Genomic DNA, 21,982 nt, shown 5'->3' on the forward strand with positions numbered 1-21,982 from the left:
AAAGTATTTCATAGCCCACATAACTTTAATTAAGATGAAAGGGTTTCTAAGTATCTGCTTCCTCGGCAATCTTATGTTTAAAGATGTGTGTTGAGCTCAGCATGAAGGAACTCGTCTACGCAGCTCATTATTCACTTTTACAAGGGCCTACTTTGGGAGCTCTTTGTAAAGCTCTGGCGTTCATTTCCAATTTTCTCTCCAAGTGTGCCTTACTTTAGGTCTTTGTTACATTTTGGGGGAATCTGTCAACCTCTTTAATACATCAGTGGGCATATCTTGCAGTGGGACACCCTTTTGGGTTATGAGAAATAGCCGTAAGAGCAGAGACCCAACTTCCACTAGTGGTTGCAGTTGTGTGTTGGAAAGCAGGTGAGAATAGTCAATTGCATGATATTTCCGATGTGATTCATTAAGAAATGTATTGGGGGAGTGTGGGGGGTATTTCATTTGTTTTTGGGGTAGGGGGGTTCAGCCAATAGGAAAAATCCAGTAGGCAGAGATTTATAAACAAAGAATGAAGCAAAAATACATAAACACATTGAATGACAAGGAAACCCTTTAATGATATTGTTAAAAGATTGAAATCTTTTTTTGTTGTCTTGGTGATACAGTTCTGATGCTTTAGATAAGTATCCTCTATTTTCTCTTGAGCTTTTAAACCCTGGCTAAATATCAGTACTTATCATGGAACTTTATAAGTAACAGATGTTGGAGGCATATCTTTTGAGCATCCAGAATAGCAGTTAAACATGTGGATATAGGCATCTCCCCATGTGTGCAGAGTTGTTCCCACAAATTACTGATTCTTTGATGAAGCATCAGGTCTGAGCCTTGCCTCAAGCTTAATTTCTAATCTGTAAAATTGAGAACTATAGTATCACTTACTTTATAGTGTAAGGATTAAACTACAAAAATCAGATAAAATGCATATGTGCCAGATTCATAATAATTATTTAAATAATGCTAGGTATTTCTTTAAATCAGTAAATAGATGAAAATACATACATGACAGTTTCTGATGGGTTGATTCTACTCCTCTGTGGATTCTGGGGTAAATTATTTCATGTTCCAAAGACTTGATTTCTATATCTATAAAATTCGAAATGTTTACCTGTTTTAGGATTGTAAGATTAAGAGGGATAAATATAAACAACAAAAATTAGGTATAGTACTCAGTCATAACTAGATTCTAATGAACATGAGGTATTAGATGATTATTACCTGTTAGCCTTTCTAGCAAGTTTTAAATAATAACTGTTCTTGGAATTCAGGATATAAGTAATATCTTTGTAGTATTATCTTCATGGATCCAGTTACATTTGATCTATAAAATGTAGATAATGTATTCTATGCTGAGTAAAAGATCAAAATTATTGTATCTACACAATTGATTTTTGGTAATAAAAAATTAGGGGCCCATCACCAAATGAAAGAAGCTTTATAATAATATATACCAACCTCTTCCTAACTTACCAAGTCTTCAATCTTTTAGAGATTCACAGTACTGATGTTTTAAAAATTAAAAACAAACAAAGATAACTAACTCAGAGTAAAGAAGCCTATAGAATTTAGTTCATCTTATGTTCTCCAGTTTTATTTAACCATGAACCCATTTTTCCTCTAATACCTATTACTGACAGAGACTTATTGAAACATATCCTAGTATGTGAGTATAATCAGAAATGAAATGCTCTAATGCATTCAAATCAGATTCTTTTCTAATCCTGGAGGAACAGCAACTTCTGACATTTTTTTCTGTAAATTAATGTCCTTCAGAAGTATTATTCAAAGTACTGCTTGCATAAAAGTTAAATGACATAAAATAAGTTGACACCCAAACATGTCTTGCTCAAGTCATCAAAGAAAAAAACTAAACATTCATCAATTTGGCAGGATACCATGATGGCCAAGTGGTTTAATATATAGGCAAACTCCCTAGGGTGTCAAATTCAAACATCCTGAGAGGTCAAGAACATACAGAGTTAACCTGTGGCAGACACATCAAAAGAATCTATTTCCTTATTTTTAAAACATTCACATATTTTTTAAAGAATAAAGTCTTCATTTTTCCCCTTTTGATAAAATTATTTCTCTATCTTAGGAATTATTGCACTCTTGCAGTGATAAATAGCAAACAACACTTGCTCACAATGGCAAAAATATAATGGCAGGGCATAGGCTGTAACAAACAAGTAACTCACAACCCATCTACATGGGAGCTCCGCAGGTACCAGAAAGCCCATCAATTGATGAGCCCAGAATAGCCACACACCTTTCTATTTTTAGAGTGAACCTGAAATTGTGCAGTCCTTTCAGAAATCTCACAGATGTTGCACTGTTTGCATGAACTGGCCAATAGCAACCCAAATAATATGTACACACAGCTGGCTAATTTATGATCACTTCCCAGTTGTGATTTTAGATCAATGTTCTGAGAAGATTAAAAGGTATCAGGTTCATTGAGAAAAAGCAACCACCTTTGAAAATTCAGGGGAAATCTAGTCATCAGGATCTCTTGAAATACAGAAAATTGCAGCCTTTCTATGATGGATATAAATTCAAGGAAGTACAGACTTCAGGTCTGATTTGTGGCAGGAAATAGACCCTAGAGAATAAGTGTATTCGTTCAATGCAATCATACCTATTGAATGCCTACTGTGTGCTTTGTTGTAAAATCTGAGCATGCTTCAGGAAACAGAATTCATTTGTCTCTTTTACACAGAACTTTAATTCTAGTGGCAGGTGGAAAAAACCTTGATGAGGTTTTGTCATTTTAAGAATCAAAGTAACTGGGAGTATGGTGCCAACAGCAGGTCAGCATATACCTATGGGGAGAGTGCATCAGCATCCTGATGGTGCCTTCAGGCTTCCTGATACCCCCAAATTGCCGCTGTGCCTTTGGCCATACCCCAACAACTTGGGACCAAGTTTGCCAAGAAATTAAATGGCCAAAAGTTAGGTATGTGGGAGCCACACCCACAAACCACCTCTGGCACAGCTATACAAGCTCATTCATTGGCCTTATTTCAGAGACCCATAGATAAATCTCAAAAGAGATCAAAAGCTTCAGTTAATCTTGGACTCACGAATGGCTGGACAGACTGGGGTAAATTGGAAAAGGTGGTTGACCTGTGCCCGCCCAAGCAGAGCCCCCAGCAGCCACTTGCTTCCACAATCCAAAATCACCACCATACTCCTGGCCTGACTCCATCATCTCAGGAAGAACCTCACTGAGACATAATCTGCTGAAAATTCTGGTATGTGGGTTTTGTGACTGAAATTTCCAGGCTTTCTCAGGGTTGAGAAAGGCTACCTCCCCCCACCTCTCTGTACTTCCAGTAGCCTCAGCAATCACACCCACACCCAAAAGCTGCCACCCAGTTGAAAAGCTACTCCAGCTTTACCACCCAGATAATGCCCTGAATAAGCACCATGATCTCTTAGCACCTGTATTGCAATCCATAATGCACAAAAGGAAAAGGAGACAGAGAGCAAGAAGGAAAGTGCCTCGCATAGAGGGATGTTGGGGGTAGGATGTGTAAGGTTGGGGTATAGTGGTTGGGAAATGGGGACATTGGTGGTGGAAAATGTACGGTGGTGGAGGGATAGGTGCTGGATCATTATATGAGTGAAACCCAATTACAAACAGCTTTGTAATTGTCTATCTCACGAATAACCAATTTTTTAAAAAAATTAAAATATAATGTGGAGTTAATGTCCAATTCAATCAGCTTAATCAATGGCTGAATGAATAGCAGTACTCCTACATTAAAAATTAAAAAATAAAGAATCAAAGTAACTACCTCAGGGTGGCAACTGTAAAGACAGTAAACCTGTAAATGAATGAATGTTTGTGATGATTGGTAAACCCATTTTATTTCCACAGTCTCCCTTAAGGCTGCTGCTCTGATTATTTCAGTACTAAGAAAACTTTGAAGGTCCAGTTCTAAAACGTTTAACATAGGGCTTGTAAGCGATGCAGCTGGGACCCACCCAAGAAGCACCAGCTCTGAGCTCCACTCAGTTTCCCATTTGCTCACTTGGATGGGGAGTTTTGGGGAACTCACCAAGAAGAAGAAAAAACAGTCAAGAAAAATGATCCTCTTATTTGACTCGTTTCACTCTGTCTCTTCACACTGCTTCTGTCTTTGTTCATACATGCGCACAAAAGAAAACTGAGAAAACATATTTCATCAATAAAGAGAATACAGGATCAAATCAAAATATTGAAGATAAACCAAAGATTACAGATAATTTTACTGCATTCCATTTCAGAATTTATTTCCCGCAAGTTTTTCCATGCTCATTTAATTCTACTCCAATTCTTGCAATTATTTATTAGTAAGTGAAGGAACTTAAATTTATCAAAAACTAAACTTTAAAAATAACATGGAATAAAAATGCAAGGTATATATTTTATGTCATATTCTATTCTCACTCAGTGTAGAACTTGGCTCCTAATAAGTGCTCAATAAATTCTAAACTAGTAACTGAATTATGATACTATTGTGCAAATGTTTTCAAAAGCCTTAGAAATTCTCAGAACAAAGTCATATTCTAGATGTAAGGTGATGTTATTTATGATACCCAGGCTGAGGAAAGATGCTGTAATCAAAAAATTTTTCCTAAGGAACAAATAAAAAGCAAACTTTTTATTCACTTTGTGAAAAAGTCAAAATTAACATCCTTTCACTTTTGCATTCGCTATAGAATGTTTAATTCTTCTCTGGATAGGGAGTTTTTCGGATTTTTAAAAATCATTTGTTGAACTAAGGGCTTCACTGCTTCTGTGAAGTCCATCATTTCCTGGTATTAGACACAGCTTTTCATTTAATTAATTTTAATACAGTAATTTATTTTTATATTTTCCTCTAATCTTGTCAACCCAATGTGGATTTTGCTTTTAATAAAGTACAGAGTAAGCTACTTAAAGTGGACTAATTGGACAAAGCCTGACTTGTCCATCTGATCAGAACGGACATTTGGAAGAAGGTGGGGCCAGTGGAGACTGTAGGGAAAGAAAGGCTCAGAATCCACTGGGTATATGCAGTAAAGCGAACAGAAACTGATGATCACAGAGAGGGGACAGGTGAAAATTAGAGAAAACGCCAAGAGAGAGTTCATAAATTAATCACTGCAAACAGCAAACAGCAAATGTTTTCTCCTCCTGCACCTTTGGAGATGGAGGTGGGGAGAAGAGAAGAAGAGAAGTGAAGAAAGACAAAGAAGGGAAGAGAGAGGAAATCAAAATCAAAGTTAAGGGGTTTTTGCACCCTAATCAAAATTTTTGAAGAACAGTAATTCATTATGAAGTGCTATACGCAGAGCTCCCAGTTACTCGACAATGGTCACGTTTACAAATGTGGGCCCATACCTTTATCTGAGTTTTTAACTTTGGATCTTTATTCTCTATATACTATAGATAACCACAGACCTTTGTTAAAAATCCCATCTTCCATTTCAGTCTAGTGCATTTCTTGACAGTCTAACCATTTGCCAAGCATGAATGGGACTTGAAACCAGAGAAGGAAACATAATTCTTGCCTTTCAGGAGTTTACATTCAATTGAAGCCAACCTCCCCATCCACCTATCCCCTCCACATATAAGAAACTCCTAACCCTGTTAAAGTTGGACTCAAATTAGCTACTCTGAAAACCATCAAGAGTCCTATTTCCCTTTTTAAGTTGATTCTATACTCAGTGAGGCTAATGGGATGTAGTGATCAAGGGCAAGATTTCTAGCATTGGACTTGAATTTGAATTGGATCCATAATTGACTAGTTATATGATCTTCAGTTATACAGTTTATAGTTTCCCCAACTATAAAATGTAAATGTAATACTATAAACCTAATAATGTCATATTCCTAGGGTCCTGAGGCGTAAATGAGTTTATATATAAACAATTCCAAATAATTGGTATATGTTAAAGATTATGAAGGTATTAACTATTTGTCAATTTCTTCCACTCTTCGTTCTTTCTCATCCCTCTCTTCTCTGCACCAACCCCACTTTCTGCTCTACTCTGTATTTTATGAATTGTTATTCCTCAGTGAGATTTTCTTCCTGAATCCCCAACCTGCCCCACACCTGCTGCTCAATGACCATATACTTTAGCATTCAATGGAGAAGAGAAGTTCTTTCTTCCTCTTTACTAAAGAAAACTCCTGGGGCTGAGTTTCACTGGACAATTTAATCACATGACCAGTCCTGGAATCTACCCTGCGTGTACTATCTTCCACTGTCTCAACATGAGAGAAAGGAAAATGGCTCCTTGGACTGAGCGTAGGAGGATAGTGATTCCCTGGATTTGGGTGTTTACCATTGCACAGGTACAAGACACTGAGCTGACAAGTGATGACTATCTGCACACATGCTCAGATAATCTTCCAGCATGTGCCATGAGGCTCCTTTAAAAAGCAGGGGCAAGGCTGGAGCAATAGTACAGTGGGTAGGACATTTGCCTTGCATACTGCCAACCTGGGTTCGATTCCCAGCATCCCATATGGTCCCCTGAGCACCTCCAGGAGTAATTCCTGAGCACAGAGCCAGGAGTAACCCCCTGTGCATTGCTGGGTGTGACCCAAAAAGAAAAAAAAAGCAGGAGCATTCACTAGAAAAGGCAAACTTAATTGCTTTCTTATTGTAAAAGTATAGTGATTCTAAGTAATCTATATATATATATGTATTTTTTTAAATAATACATATATTACTTGGGCTGGAGCAATAGCCCAAGCCCAATTGGGCTCAGCGGGTAGAACGTTTGCCTTACATGCGACCAACCCTCATTCAATTCCTCTGCACCTCTTGGAGAGCCCGGCAAGCTACTGAGAGTATCCCGCCCACATGGCAGAGCCTGGCAAGCTACCCTTTGTGTATTTGATATGCCAAAAACAGTAGCAAGTCTTACAATGGAGACGCTGTTGGTGCCTGCTCGAGCAAATTGATGAACAATGGGATGACAGTGCTACATATATTACTTAATATATATATATACATATATATATACGTAGAATAAGCCTATTTGTTCACACAATATATGTGCCCATTCTTTTCCATCTTTAAAAGCAATGAAAGAACCTGGAGGACAATGCATTGAACAGAGGTAGCTGTTGTACTGGAGAAATAGCCATCAATGATAAAACTTGCTCATTTTTAATTTTCCCAAACCCTGCCTTTTACTCTTTATGGTTATCCTTCCTCACTTATTTAGAAACTTTACAAGCTTCCCACTCTGTTTATTTCATGTGTAATTGATTTCCATGTCTAATTTTACCCATAAAACTTTCTCCAGGTGCACCTAAAAGTGTGATGTCCTTTCTCTAAAATCCTAGCAACTGGAAGGGTGTGTTGGAGGTCTTGAGGTTAAGGAAAGACAAATATGTGATGAGAAAGTGAAGGACAGAAATGGCATTCAAAACTAAAAAAAAACAATACAAAATGGAACATATTTGGGGACAAAGTCAAAGGAGACTGTTTAGGTGAGCACCTCCAAGAGTCCCACTAGCTAACCTAATTTAAAAGCATGGAGACTCCCTCCCCAACACATCCTGCACGCTGTCGTTGGATGTTTCAGCAGAAGCCCTAAGAGTTAGCTTTCCTAAGATAGACCACCATGTTTTCAGTGGGGCAAAGTTTTCAGCATTATGTTAATACCCAAAGGGAGAGTAAGAAGCCTGGTAAAAATAGCAAAACCCACACCTGCAACATGAGTATGCATTATCAGCATTTGGTATGTCAATCAGCTATTTGAGCTTTATTCTCTGCATCTGTAAACACTCAGCTACGAATGCTCACCATCAAGCTTCCTACATCCACGTGACATATGTAACTCTCCAATATGCCCATAGTACAACTTTAATAAAGGTATAGACAAGTATTAAATATCATCACCATGTTCTTTAAGTGATTTTTAACTCTGTATCCAACAATGAACGTACCCTCACTGTCTAAATACATATGCACTATGTACTGTAGCTCTGTCGTCCCGTTGTTCATTGATTTGCTCAAGCGGGCACGAGTAACGTCTCCATTGTGAGATTTGTTGTTACTGTTTTTGGCATATCGAATACGCCATGGATAGCTTGCCAAACTCTGCTGGGCAGGTGGGATACTCTTGGTAGCTTGCTGGGCTCTCCGAGAGGGACGGAGGAATCGAACCCAAGTCGACCGCGTGCAAGGCAAACATCCTACTGGCTGTGCTATCACTCCAGCCCATATGCATTATAACATGAATTAAATGTCAAGGGTTTGAGATTCTATAGATGTTTGTTCAGATAAAATGCAGTAAAGATAAGTAAATATACAAACAAGGGAACGGTCAAACAAGGAAGATTTGATCATCATAAAAAAAGGAATGTAAATCAGTTAGGGGATTTGTACCCCTCTATAGATTCAAGCTGGATGTCTGAAAGCTACACTAGGTCATGACTATGTTGAGTAAGTCATTATGGCTACAGTCAATAAAAAAGTAATATAGTTATTCTCTTTGCTTAAGTTTTCTGACAACAACATAGTCAGAACCCCTACTAAGTGTACATTAGGAAAGAATTCTGTATTATATTGTCATTAATATTAATTTTTGTCCTTTAGATGAAATAATAACTGTTATATTTCTTCATGTAATAATTGTGTACTGGTTTGTGTTAGCCAATGTTCTGTTTTTTTGTTTGTTTGTTTGTTTGTTTTTATAATTTATTTATTTTTAATTAGTGAATCACCGTGAGGTTACAGTTACAGATTTATACATTTTTTTTGCTCATGTCTCCCTCATACAAAATTCGAGAACCCATCCCTTCACCAGTGCCCATTCTCCACCACAAATAAACCCAGCATCACTCCCACCCTCCCCAATCCCTTCTCCCCCCACCCCACTCTGGCACTGTGGCAGGGTATTCCCTTTTGTTCTCTCTTTCTAATTAGGTGTTGTGGTTTGCAATAAAGGTGTTGAGTGGCCATTGTGTTCGGTCTCTAGTCTACATTCGGCACACATCACCCTTCCGCCGCATGTCCTCTGACCACATTTTACTTGGTGTTCCTTTCTCTATCTGAGTTGGCCTCTCCCCAAACTGTGAGGCCAGCTTCCAAGCCATGGAGTCAACCTCCTGGTACTTATTTCCACTATTCTTGGGTGTTAGTCTCCTACGTTAGTCTATATTCCACAGATGAGTGCAATCTTTCTATGTCTGTCTCTCTCTTTCTGACTCATTTCACTTAGCATGATACTTTCCATGCCGATCCATTTATATGCAAAATTCATGACCTCATGTTTTCTAACAGCTGCATAGTATTCCATTGTATAGATGTACCAAAGTTTCTTCAACCAGTCATCTGTTCTAGGGCACTCGGGTTTTTTCCAGAGCTATTGTAAATAGTGCTGCGATGAACATATAAGTGCAGATGTCATTTCTACTATACTTTTTTGCTTCTCCGGGATATATTTCCAGCAGTGGTATTGCTGGGTCAAATGGGAGCTCAATTTCTAATTTTTTGAGAATCGTCCATATTGTTTTCCAAAAGGGCTGAACCAATTGGCATTCCCACCAGCAATGTAGAAGGTTCCCTTTCTCACCACATCCCCTCTAACAGTGGTTGATTTTGTTCTTTTGGATGTGTGCTAGTCTCTGTGGTGTGAGGTGGTTATCTCATGGTTGTTTTGATCTGCATCTCCCTGATTATTAGTGATGTGGAGCACTTTTTCATGTGCCTTTTGGCCATTAGTATCTCTTTCTTGGGAAAGTTTCTGTTCATTTCTTCGTCCCATTTTCTGATGGGGTTGGATGTTTTCTTCTTGTAGAGTTCAACCAGTGCTTTATATACCATTGATATCAACCCCTAATCTGATGGGTATTGTGTAAATATCCTTTTCCATTCTGTAGATTGTCTTTGTATTCTGGTACTGTATCTTTTGCGGTGCAGAAGCCTTTTAGTTTAATGTAGTCCCATTTGGATATATATGTTTCCACTTGGTTGGCCAGTTGCATGTCATCTTTGAAGATACCTTTCTCTTCAATATCGTGGAGGTTTTTGCTGACCTTGTCTTCAATGTACCTTATGGTTTGTGGTCTGAGGTTGAGGTCTTTAATCCATTTTGATCTGACTTTTGTGCATGGTGTCAGGTTGAGGTCTAAGCCCATTCTTATGCATGTAGTTGTCCAGTTATGCCAGCACCATTTGTTAAAGAGGCTTTCCTTGCTCCACTTCACATCTCTTGCTCTCTTATCAAAGATTAGATGATCATACATTGGGGTTGTGTGTAGGGATATTCCACCCTGTTCCATTGGTCTGCGGGTCTGCCTTTGTTCCAGTACCATGCTGTTTTAATTGTTACCGCTTTGTAGTAAAGTTTGAGGTTGGGGAGGGTTATGCCTCCCATCGTCTTTTTCCCAAGAATTGTTTCAGCATTCCGTGGGCATTTGTTGTTCCATATGAATTTTAGGATTGCTTGATCCATTTCTTTGAAGAATGTCATGGGTATCCTTATAGGCATTGCGTTGAATCTGTATAATGCTTTGGGGAGTATTGCCATTTTGACAATATTGATTCTCCCTATCCATGAGCAGGGTATATGTTTCCATTTCCTCATGTCCTCTTTTATTTCATGGAGTAGTGTTTTATAGTTTTCTTTGTATAGGTCTTTTACTTCCTTGGTTAAGCTGATTCCGAGGTACTTGATTTTCTGGGGCATGATTGTGAGTGGGATTGCTTTTTTCATGTCCCTTTCCTCTGTCTCATTGTTTGCATATAGGAAGGCCATGGATTTTTGGGTATTGATTTTGTAGCCTGAAACTTTACTGTATAAGTCTACTGTTTCTAAGTTTCTTAGTAGAGGCTTTAGGCTTCTCTAGATATAGTATCATATCGTCTGCAAATAGTGAGACTTTGATTTCTTCCTTTCCTATCTGGATGCCCTTAATCTCTTTTTCTTATCTAATAGCTAACACAAGTACTTCCAGTACTATATTGAAGAGAAGTGGTGAGAGTGGGCATCCTTGTCTTGTGCCTGATCTTAGAGGAAAGGCTCTTAGTTTTTCCCCATTGAGGATAATGCTTACCATAGGCTTGTGGTAGATGGCTTCGACTATCTTGAGGAAAGTTCCTCCAAAACCCATTTTGCTGAGGGTTTTCATCATGAACGGATGTTGGATCTTGCCAAATGCTTTCTCTGCATCTATTGATATGATCATATGGTTTTTATCTCTACTTTTGTTGGTATGGTGGATTATGTTGATTGATTTCCGAATGTTAAACCATCCTTGCATCCCCGGGATGAATCCCACTTGGTCATGATGTGTGATCTTTTTCATGAGTTGTTGGATCCTATTTGCTAATATTTTGTTGAGGATCTTCGCATCGGTGTTCATCAGGGATATTGGTCTATAATTTTCTTTCTTAGTGGTGTCTTTGTTTGCTTTTGGTATTAGGGAGATGTATGCTTCATAGAAACTGGGAGAGTTCCTATTTTTTCAACTTCCTGGAAAATCTTGAGGAGATCTGGCAACAGGGCCTCTTTAAATGTTTGGAAGAATTCGTCAGTGAATCCATCTGGGCCTGGGCTTTTGTTTTTGGGGAGATTTTTTATTACAGTTTCAATTTCCTCAATATTAATGGATCTATTCAGGTATTCCAAGTCTTCATTGTTCAGTCTTGGGAGATTGTAGGAATCAAAGAATTCATCCATTTCTTTTAGGTTCTCTTGTTTTTTGGCATATAGACCTTCAAAGTAGTCTCTAATCATCTTTTGAATCTCACTGGTTTCTGTTATGATGTCCCCCTTTTCATTTCTGATTCGGTTAATTAGGGTTCTCTCTCTTTCTTTCTTTGTGAGTCTTGCTAGCGGTTTATCAACCTTATTTATTTTCTCGAAGAACCAGCTCTTTGTTTCATTGATCTTTCAGATTGTTTTTTTTTGTTTCTATGTCATTAATTTCTGCTCTAATTTTTATTATTTCTTTCCTTTGGTCTGATTTGGGTTCCTTTTTCTGGTCCTTTTCTAAGGTCTTGAGCCATGGAGTCAAGCTATCTATGTGGGCCCTTTCTTCCTTTCTGAAGAATGCTTGGAGAGCTACAAATTTTCCCCTTAACACGGCTTTAGCTACGTTCCATAGGTTTTGGTAGCTCGTGTCTTCATTCTCATTTGTTTCTAAGTATCTTTTGATTTCTTCCTTGATTTCCTTCCTGACCCACTCATTGTCCAACATTGAGTTGTTTAATTTCCAGGTGTTTGATTTGGTTCTCCGTGTCAGTGTGTGGTTAGCTTCTATCTTCAGTGCATCATGGTCTGAAAAGATGGTTGATACAATTTCTATTTTTCCGATTCTATTGAGGTATGTTCTGGGGCCCAGTACATGGTCTATTTTATAAAATGTTCCGTGTGCACTGGAAAAGAATGTGTATTCTTTCTTTTGGGGGTGTAAATCCCTGTATAGGTCTACTAGGCCTCTCTCTTCAATTTCTTCTTTTAGAGTCAGTGTTTCCTTGCTGAGTTTTGTTCTTGTCGATCTATCCAGAGGTGGTAAGGTGGTATTGAAGTCTTCGACTACTATTATGCTGTTAGTGATGTCCTCTTTGAAGTCTGTTAGGAGTTGTTTTAAATATTTAGCCAGTCGTTCATTAGGTACGTATACGTTTAAGAGTGTGATTTCCTCCTGTTGTACATATCCCTTGATAAATAGAAAATGACCTTCGCTGTCTCTTTTAATCTTTTTCAGCCTGAAATCTATGTTGTCGGATACTAGAATGGCCACTCCACCTTTTTTAAGGGAGTTGTTTGCTTGCAGGATTGTTTTCCATCCTTTGAGTCTGTGTTTACTGTTTGTTCAGGTGTGTTTCTTGCAGGCAGCACAATGTTGGGTTTAATTTCCGGATCTTTTTTCCACTCTGTGTCTCTTGATAGGTGCATTTAGGCCATTGACATTGAGAGAGATTATTGTGATGGGGTTTTGTGTCATCTTTCTGTGGGGCTTGTTGTTCTTATGGGGCTCCTCCTTGTCTCTACAGTAGCCCCTTTAGACCTTCATTTAAGTTTGGTTTTGAGTCTATGAAGTTCCTGAGCTGTTGTTTATCCGAGAAATACTTTATGGTTCCTTCAAGTTTGAGAGTTTAGCTGGATAAAGTATTCTTGGTGAGGCATTCATTTCGTTGAGTTTTTTCACTATGTCCCACCATTGTCTTCAGGCTTGGAGGGTTTCCTCTGACAGGTCTGCTATAAATCTGAGGGGTGCTCCCTTGTATGTGATTTCCTTCTTTGACCTTGCTGCTTTCAGAACTGTCTCTATCCACAGCATCCATCATTCTGACTATGATATGCCTTGGAGTCTTTTTATTTGGGTCTCTTTTTGCTGGTACTCTTCAGACTCCTTGTATCTGGATGCCTGCCTTCTCCAGCTCAGGGAATTTCTTAGCAATGATGTCTTTGACTGTGTTTTTTTTTTCATTGGGGTTACTTCCCTGTGCTTCTGGTACTCCAATGATTCTTATGTTGTTCCTCTTGAAGTCATCCCCAAGGACTCTGATTCGCTCTATAGCCATTTTGAGGTCTTTCGCCATTATTTATTGTTGTCTGTAAGCTTTCTGGAGCTTGTCTTCAAGGTCTCTGATTCTGTCTTCGGCTGTAGTCATTCTACTATTGAGGGCATCTACTGAGATTTTTAATTCATCTACTGATTCCTTTATTTGGGTGACTTCTGTTCGTAGCTTTGAAATTTCTGCTCTCATTTCTTCCTGCATTTTTTTGGTACACCATTCCAGTGCTTCATTCATATCCTCCCTTAATTATTGGGATATCTGTTCCATGGTTGCTTGGAGTACGTCGACTCTCCTCAAGATTTCCTCTCTGAATTCTTTATCTGAGAGGTCTAGATGTGAGTAGCCCCTGTTGAGGTTTCTGGAATCTTTTCTTTTCCCTCTCTTCGTGGAGGGGATTTTCGCTGCTTCTTCATATTGTTATAGAAGTGTAGAGTTGGAACTTTGTAGTTGTTTATTCCTATTCCTTCTTGCTGTGGAAGGGAGGGGCTCTGTTTGTGCTATTGCTGATGGCAGCCTTGTGCCTATTCTAGAGTTCTTCCTTATATTCAGGCGCTCTTCCTGATTAATGTGGGGCCTCTAATGAAGGCTTAAGGCTATGTTCTCTTTACGAAGGTTTTGCTAAGCTTCTCTTATTCACTGATAGCTTTTATAAAATTAAATTAAGCTAATGGGCTATTTTCATAAGTGATTGAGATGGCTAAAGTGATTTTCAAAGAAATAGACAGTACCTATTGTGCTAAGGTAAAAAATAACAACTGCGACCCCTCTGGCAGGAGGTCACACCCCTTTGAGACCACGCCCCCTGAGACACAGGCCACGCCCCCAGTATCTTCATGGCGGGGTTGCGGGAGCGGGGTGGGGCGGCTGCAGGGCGTAGGAAGCCCTGGCAGCTGAGGGAACCGGGGACCAGGGGAGGCATGGCGGGGAGAGGGGGGGGCTGAGTACCTGGTGAGAGGGCTGATATTAGGGAGTCAGGCGGGGAGTGGAGTCGGGGGTCCCAGGACGCGGGGCGGGGCGGCTGCAGGATGTCCGAAGCCGGGCGGCCAGGGGAACCTAGGCAATGTTCTGGATCCTAAGGACTACAGGTGAATGAAATGACTGGGGTGTTGGCAGGAACTATATTAAAAATGAATAGATAAGAAAATACTAGCTAGTGCTAAGAATTATAAAGTAGGAATAGTTAAATTAAGCAATTCAGCTCTTTCAGATTGTGTTGTTCAAAAGATTATTTGAAGTTTTTGATGTCTGAATAAGAGACCATGTGACAGTGATCAAAAAATATTCCAGATATAGATAATGCCACAAATTGGAGTTAAAGAAGATTGCCCAGTCACGCATCGGTTCATTCTAGAAATATGTACTGAGTCATTGTCAGCATCCCACCCCATTTTATACATTGAAGTTCAATAATAAATTGAACAAAAACTAGTCTACCACACCTACATGCTAGGGGTGGAGTTGGACAATAAATAATGACCCTAATAAATAATTCACATATGAGACAAAAGTTTAAAAACTGCTCTTAAAAAGTCATGATTTCCCATATATGTCAAACTGTTGCAAGCATATTACAATTAAAAATTAAAATCAAATTTGAAGTAAGGCATGGACTTCCAGAAGGAGGTTGTATTGAGAGAGCAGATAACAGGGGATAGTTATTGGGCCTAAGACAACTAAACAGGATAGTGAAGTTAAACCTTGAGACACTTTGAAGAGATGATGAAGGAATAATTAAGCATACTTTGGCTAGTCTGAAAGTGCTGCAGTGAACAGAGGAGGGCAGAGCTTAAGGAGCAGAGGAGCAATTGCCAGAGCTTGAACCAATCTGGGGAGGGGCTGGAAGGAGAACTGGCATAGTTCAGGCTCTAGGACGCCAGTATGGTCAGAGCAGAGTGAACAAGAGAATGAGATTAACTAAGGTATTGTAACCAAAGTAAGGCATTTTCTCCCTTCCGTCCCCTTTGTTGTTCCTTTTTGGTGATGACTAGGAGTGACACACATATGAATAATTGTAACGCTAACACACTCAACCTCAACCAAGGTGCTTCCCAGAGGTTGCAGACCTTAACTGCAGTGCTTACTCACATGGTTACCAGGAATCCAACTCATTAAATGGTGGTATTTGCATACATTCTAGTTGGACAATACGCCAAGGATAACTGTGATACTCATACACGTACTTGCCAGGAATTGTACTCCTGGCTGCAGTGCATTCATAGTTTTCAATTGCTCAATAGAAGACATAAATTTTAGTTGTGGTATGCTGCACATGCTTTGAAGAGCACATAGTCTATTGTGTTGCTTATAGTGCCCAGCTATAGCGCCACTGGGACTGCAATCAATTCATGTAAGTGGCACCGAAATAAGGATTGTGCTTATAAAGAAGCCACCTTTACCACAGAGAGAGGGAGGGAGGGAAGGGGCTTGCATCTAACAGGGGTTTCACCTTGTAAGTGAAGGGGTGATTTTAAATAGGAAGAAGAAACCTTTAACTGTGATAGCAAGGAAGAAAAGTGTGCTGGTGGTGAGGTTTTTAGGTGAGTATATGGGTCAATAGGGGTTTGTTTCTATCCTTTCCATTTTTTAGTAGGAAAAAATAATAAGAATGAGACAGTATAAAAGTATCAGGGCTAGAGGAGAGGAAAGGTGTGAGGGTGACAGTTTGTGAGCAAGAAAAGTCCCTGATTGCTTGCAAGCAAGAAGGAACCAACGAGAAGTTGCTGATTCTCTGGAGAATAGGGCATCTTGAATATTGTCCTTATGGGTAGAGAAGCATATGGGGTGCTCAGAGAAGGAGGAGATAGATAAGATAGGGCTTGATAAAATAGGGTAAAATTTAAGTTTCATTCCAAATGAATTCTTCGAGAAATTATTTAAATTCTATACATCCACCTGTTTATTCTACCTCTGGAAAAACAAGTAAGAATACATAAACTTTCACCACTAAAATTCTTGACAAAACACAAGCTTCCAATATTTTTTAAATCTTAGAATATTGAATTATTCATATAATATAAAAAATACTGGACCCAGAGAAATAGTACAGCAGGTAAGACACTTGCCTTGTACGAAGTTACAGTGGTAAGGCACTTGCCTTGCATGTGTTTACACTGCCATGATTCTGGTTCAAATCCCTGCACCACATATGGTTCCCTGAGCAAAAGCCATGGGTTGGTTACTCTGAGTTGGTTAGTCTATCCTGGAATAGACCCTGAGCATCACTGAGTGTACCTTCTCCCCTGCCCCCCCTACACACACACACACACACACACACACACACACACACACACACACACACACAGGAAAAAAAGGAAAGGAGAGAAAGAAAGAAAACTAAATGAAAACAAAACAGATACCCATTTTAAAATGCTTATTTTAAAACCTTTAATTAAATAAAGGAAATTCTCGTGGTGTAAATAAAAAACCCACTGGAATAAAAAATTTTGCTTCAATTTTAAGTGAATATATATTGTTATACTTAGGATATAAATATATACGTCGTTTACTTATAGTTCACAAAAGAAAGTGCTACAGTGCAGTATAATTTAGAGTATTTCGATGAACATTTTATTTAAATGTTCATGATTTTCATTCTTTCTTGATAAAATCAACATAGTAATATTTTTTCTTAGAGAGGCTTGCTAATGTCGTTTGCCCTTGTCAAGATTCTGCCCAATTACAGCCCACAAGGAGAGTGACACAGATCAGAGAAACATATATTCATCTATATTAGAGTACAAATTTCCTTGACTCACTTTCAAGGGTAGGTGGGAAGCAATGATCTCAGTTTGTTTTTTATTTTACTCATTTTAACAATACTACTTTAATTTATAATTGTGTGACACGTTTGCAATAGCATTAATACCTATGCTTTTAGAGATATAGATTTCTGCACTACTGTCACCAAAGGGACAAAACCTTCCACAATCGTCCCTAAGTCCCTTCTAATTTTTATTTTAATTGAGGAACTCTGATTTTCAAAGTCTCTCATTATGGAGTTTAAGGCACATGATGCTCCAACACCAATGCCTTTTCCAGTGTCTACTTACTGACCCCAGTTTCCCTCCCTGCGTTCTGCCTTCATGTCAGACAACTTTTTATTTTATTTTTAGCACTGTAATTCACAAAAGTGCTATTGATTTGGTTTTATGCATTTCATTATCACCTTCCAGCACTCTCTCATCCTCCAAAGTGACCACTTCATCATTGTCATTGTATTTCCACACCATCTTTCAGCTTTTTTCCACAAGATCATGTGTCCTTCAGAAAACTAGTTGTCATGTTTTTCATTTATATTGGCTTTGGGCATTTGTCTCTTTTTTATTCTGTATATGAGAGAGATATTCCATGTCTGTTGTCTCTGTTTAATATGCATGTAAAAAATATACAAGAAACATATTAAGAATTGGGGCCAAAGAGATAGTATAGCAGACAGGATGCTTGATTTTCCAAGAGGCCAACCTGGTTTCAATTCTGACACCCCACATGGCCCCCCAAACCTTGCCAGGAGAGCACAGAATCAAGAGTAAGCTGAGTACCCCAGCTGTGTCCTGACCAACAATATAACTATATAGAACCCTGAGTTTGAGAAAACTGTACAAATAGTTTCTAATCCTTTTTGCTGTGTTTTTCTGAACTTCTTAAACTTTAAGTTGTGGCCCCATATGAGGTCTTATCACTGATTGTGCGGTTGTGTAAAAAAGTCTTTTAGAATGTTTTAAAATAACTGTCTTAATGAATTATTATTACTAAATGTTTAATTATTTTATATACCTATAAATTCAAGGTATAATCCCACCTTAAGTTATCCCACCAATGGCCAACATCCAGAGACTTAAAACCAAGCTCTGGAAGCACACAGTCGCTTTGTGGCTGCAAGACATCTTATAGCCTAGTTCTCCCTCTCGGAGAACCTGGCAAGCTACTGAGAGTTTTCTGCCCCCAGGGGAGAGCCTTGCAAACTCCCCATGGTGTATTCATATGACAAAATCAGTAACAATGATGGGTCTCATTCCCCTGACCCTGAAAGAGCCTCCAATGCGGCATCGTTGGGAAGGACGAGTAAAGAGAGGCTTCTAAAATCTCAGGGCTAGGATGAATGGAGATATTACTGAGACCACTCGAAAAATTCAACGATCAACAGGATGGTGATGATGATGATGGTGATGATGATGATAAATTCAAGATCATTTCAATCAGTAGCCATAAAAAATAAATGTTAAATTGCAAAATCTAATAAACTAGAAAGAAAATTCATAAGGTGTATTTGTATATGTGTGTGTGTGTGTTTAAGGTTAGTTCTTGCAACTTGGTAGTTTATAGGATGAATCTTTAAACTTATAGTTTCATCAGAACCATTACATAGAACTATAGTATAACTTCTGAATGAATATTGTGCAAAAGAAGATTTTTAAAAAGAACATATCATTATCCTCAGTGCTTGTTACAGGAAAAAAATATGTGATTTTATTGAGGATCAGTCATCAGTCAATTCTATGCATAAAAACATTTTTCTCTTCAAAAAAGTCAAAAAAGAACTTATACTTGAACAGAAATATGTATCACTCATTATTGTTAGCAAAAAACTGAATGTGTCCACCTTCTCTACTGTTATGCAGTATAGTTTTAGAAATCCTCACCTTAGTAATCAGGCAAGAAAAATAAATCAAATGTGTCCCAATAGGAAAAGAAGTTAAACTATCACTATATGAAAATAACATGAAAATGTACTTAGAAAATTCTGAAGGTGACTCTAAAAAATCTTATAGAAACAACTAATACAGCAAAGTAACTCGCTAAAAAAATCAACACACAATTTTTAAAAGTATGTTGCAGGAGCTAAAGAAATTCTTTAACCTATAATATTACAAATATTTTTTATAGAAAGTTCTCTGCAGTCATTCTTTAGGCCTTGTTTCAATGATCTGCATTGGAAATGCTCCAGAACCTTTTTAACTAATGTTTATCTCAGTGGATAGTACAAAGCAAAGCATTGAGACATAAAAAACTTCAGTTTTAGATGGAATTAAAAGAAGTTCCAAACAAATTTAAGGCTGAGAAACTTAAATATTGTTGCTGTGGGTCCTCTTCCGTTTGGTTTTGGGGCCACGCCTGGCAGTGCTCGGGAGTCAGCCCTGCTGGGTCTGGGGACTCTGGGGTCTTGGAGCTCATGCCCAGTCAGCCGGGTGCCCACTGGACCATTGTCTGACCTGGTTGTCTCTAAGTGATGCAGTGAGCAAAAATACTCGCTCTCCAGTGCTCATTAGTGCCCCGCCCCCTGCTCCCGATGCTGTGCTCCCGGCCACAGCCTTCAGCACTCCACTGCAGGCAGGGCGGGTGTCCTACCTCCTAGCCCTGCTGGCCCAGGACACATTTTCAAATAGACACTAGAGAGACCACCAATGCAGCACCACATGACTACCTTCCTATGTGTCTTAGAGCATCAAGATCCGAGCCACATACGTGCTCACATACTCTAAACGCTGCGCGTGCGCATGTCTACATCCGCGATAAATGCATTTGCGTCCTCGCACGCAGACCCCCTGACACATAGCTGACCTCCCGGGGCATCTGTTACCTCCGGGTGGACCACCTGGGCTCCTTTTCCCCGCAGAAGAGGTGAGCTGCTGGCGCGGACTGCTCTGTGGACTGTCACTTCAGGTGTGATTCGGTGACACGTGAGTTGTCTTCCCAAGAGGCTCCAGCGGCCCTGTCCGGGGCGTGCGTCAAACCCTTGGGTGGGGGCTGCCCCGGGCCCACCCACGTCAGTGACTCCCAGGGCTCAGCCCAGCTGCAGGGAGACATCTGCTCGGTCCCTCGCTGGCTCCTTTGGAACTTGGCGGATGGTGAGGAGGGCATTATTAGACACGAAGCCCAGGAGCCTGGTTATGCCATGTCACCTGGATTGTCCCCTGGCTTGTTGCTGTTGTCATGCTTCAGTGTTTAATTTCTCAGGTTTATTCGCCACGGCCCTGGTGTCTAGGGACGCAGCCGTCAGTGCGTCTCTCACCTGGGAGATGAGGACGGGCAGGAAGGTGCTCACTGGACCCCAGTTCTCAGCAGGGCCACCCGCCCTGCAGGTGTGGCCCTGGTGACCTCTGAGCCACCACAGAGGCCAATAAGGATCTCCGAGTCCATGAACACGGCTACGGAGGGGCCCCGAGCCCCCAGCCCCTCTCCCAGAAAGAGAAACTTTGGGTGCAAGGGTTTCACACCATTTCTAACCTGGGTATCACGCCATTGGACTGTTTCCCTCACCTTCACCGCGGGTGCAGCTTAAATGGCATTTTTGTCTTTAAATGTAAGAAATGCTCCTAAAAGCGATGAAAGGTTTCGGGCTGTGGCTTCATCATGGAGCCCTGGGGTTTGAAGTCCAGGATTTGCATCCCGAGTGGGGCCTCCCTGGAAGTTTCTGACTGAACCATTTGAACCTTCCAATGTTTGGGGAGTCTGTCCTGTGTCTTGCTCCACTTATATCCTCGCTGCACTGCTTGCATGATTCAGTGTTTTTTTCTTCCCTGTATGTTTTATTGTGCTACGGCCAAACTCAGGGCCTGGCCCATCTACGGCTGTTTTCTACCCCTGAGCCATGTCCCCAGTCCTGAAAGTTTTTCTTAGATAATATTAAATATTTTAAGAAAACTCCATTTTGAAAATATTCTGGGCAGAATATTCTGATAATCTTTGTGGCCTATGTATGACAAGCCACATGGAAGAGCCTGGCAAGCTCCCTGGGGCGTATTCAATATGCCAAATACAGTAACAATAACAGGTCTCATTCACTGACTCTGAAAGAGACTCCAATATGGCACCATTGGGAAGGACGAGTAAGGAAAGGCTGCTAAAATCTCAGGGCTGGAGTGAATGGAGACGTTACTGGCGCCCACTCAAGTAAATCAATGAACAGCAGGATGACAGTGATACAGTGACATTGCAGGGGTATAGTGCCACCAGCAGGTTAACCTGTACCTGCGGGGCAAGTGCATCAGTAGCCTGATGGTGTCTTCAGGCTTTTTGATACTCCAAAATTGCTGCTGTGCCTATGGCCAGACCCCAACAACTTGGGACCAAGTTTACCAAGAAATTAAACGACGAAAGTTTAGATATATGGGAGCCACACCCACAAACCACCTCCAGCTCAGCTATACAAGCTCATTTATTGGCCTTATTTCAGAGATCCATAGGTAAATCTCCAAGTGATCAAAACCACAAGTTAATTTCAGACCTACAGATGGCTGAATGGACTGGGGTAAATTGTGGCGGTGGGGGGAGCAGGTTGGCCTGGTGGCCTGCGCAAGCACAGCCCCCAGCAGCCACTTGCTTCCACAATCCAAAATCACCTCCATATCCCCAGTCAGACTCCACTGTCTCAGGACGGACCTCACCAAGATATAACCTGCTGAAAATTCTGGTATACGGGTTTTGTGACTGAAATCTCCAGGCTTTCTCAGAGTTGG

Source organism: Sorex araneus, chromosome 4, assembly GCF_027595985.1.
Source record: "Sorex araneus isolate mSorAra2 chromosome 4, mSorAra2.pri, whole genome shotgun sequence".
Classification (NCBI taxonomy): Eukaryota; Metazoa; Chordata; class Mammalia; order Eulipotyphla; family Soricidae; genus Sorex; species Sorex araneus.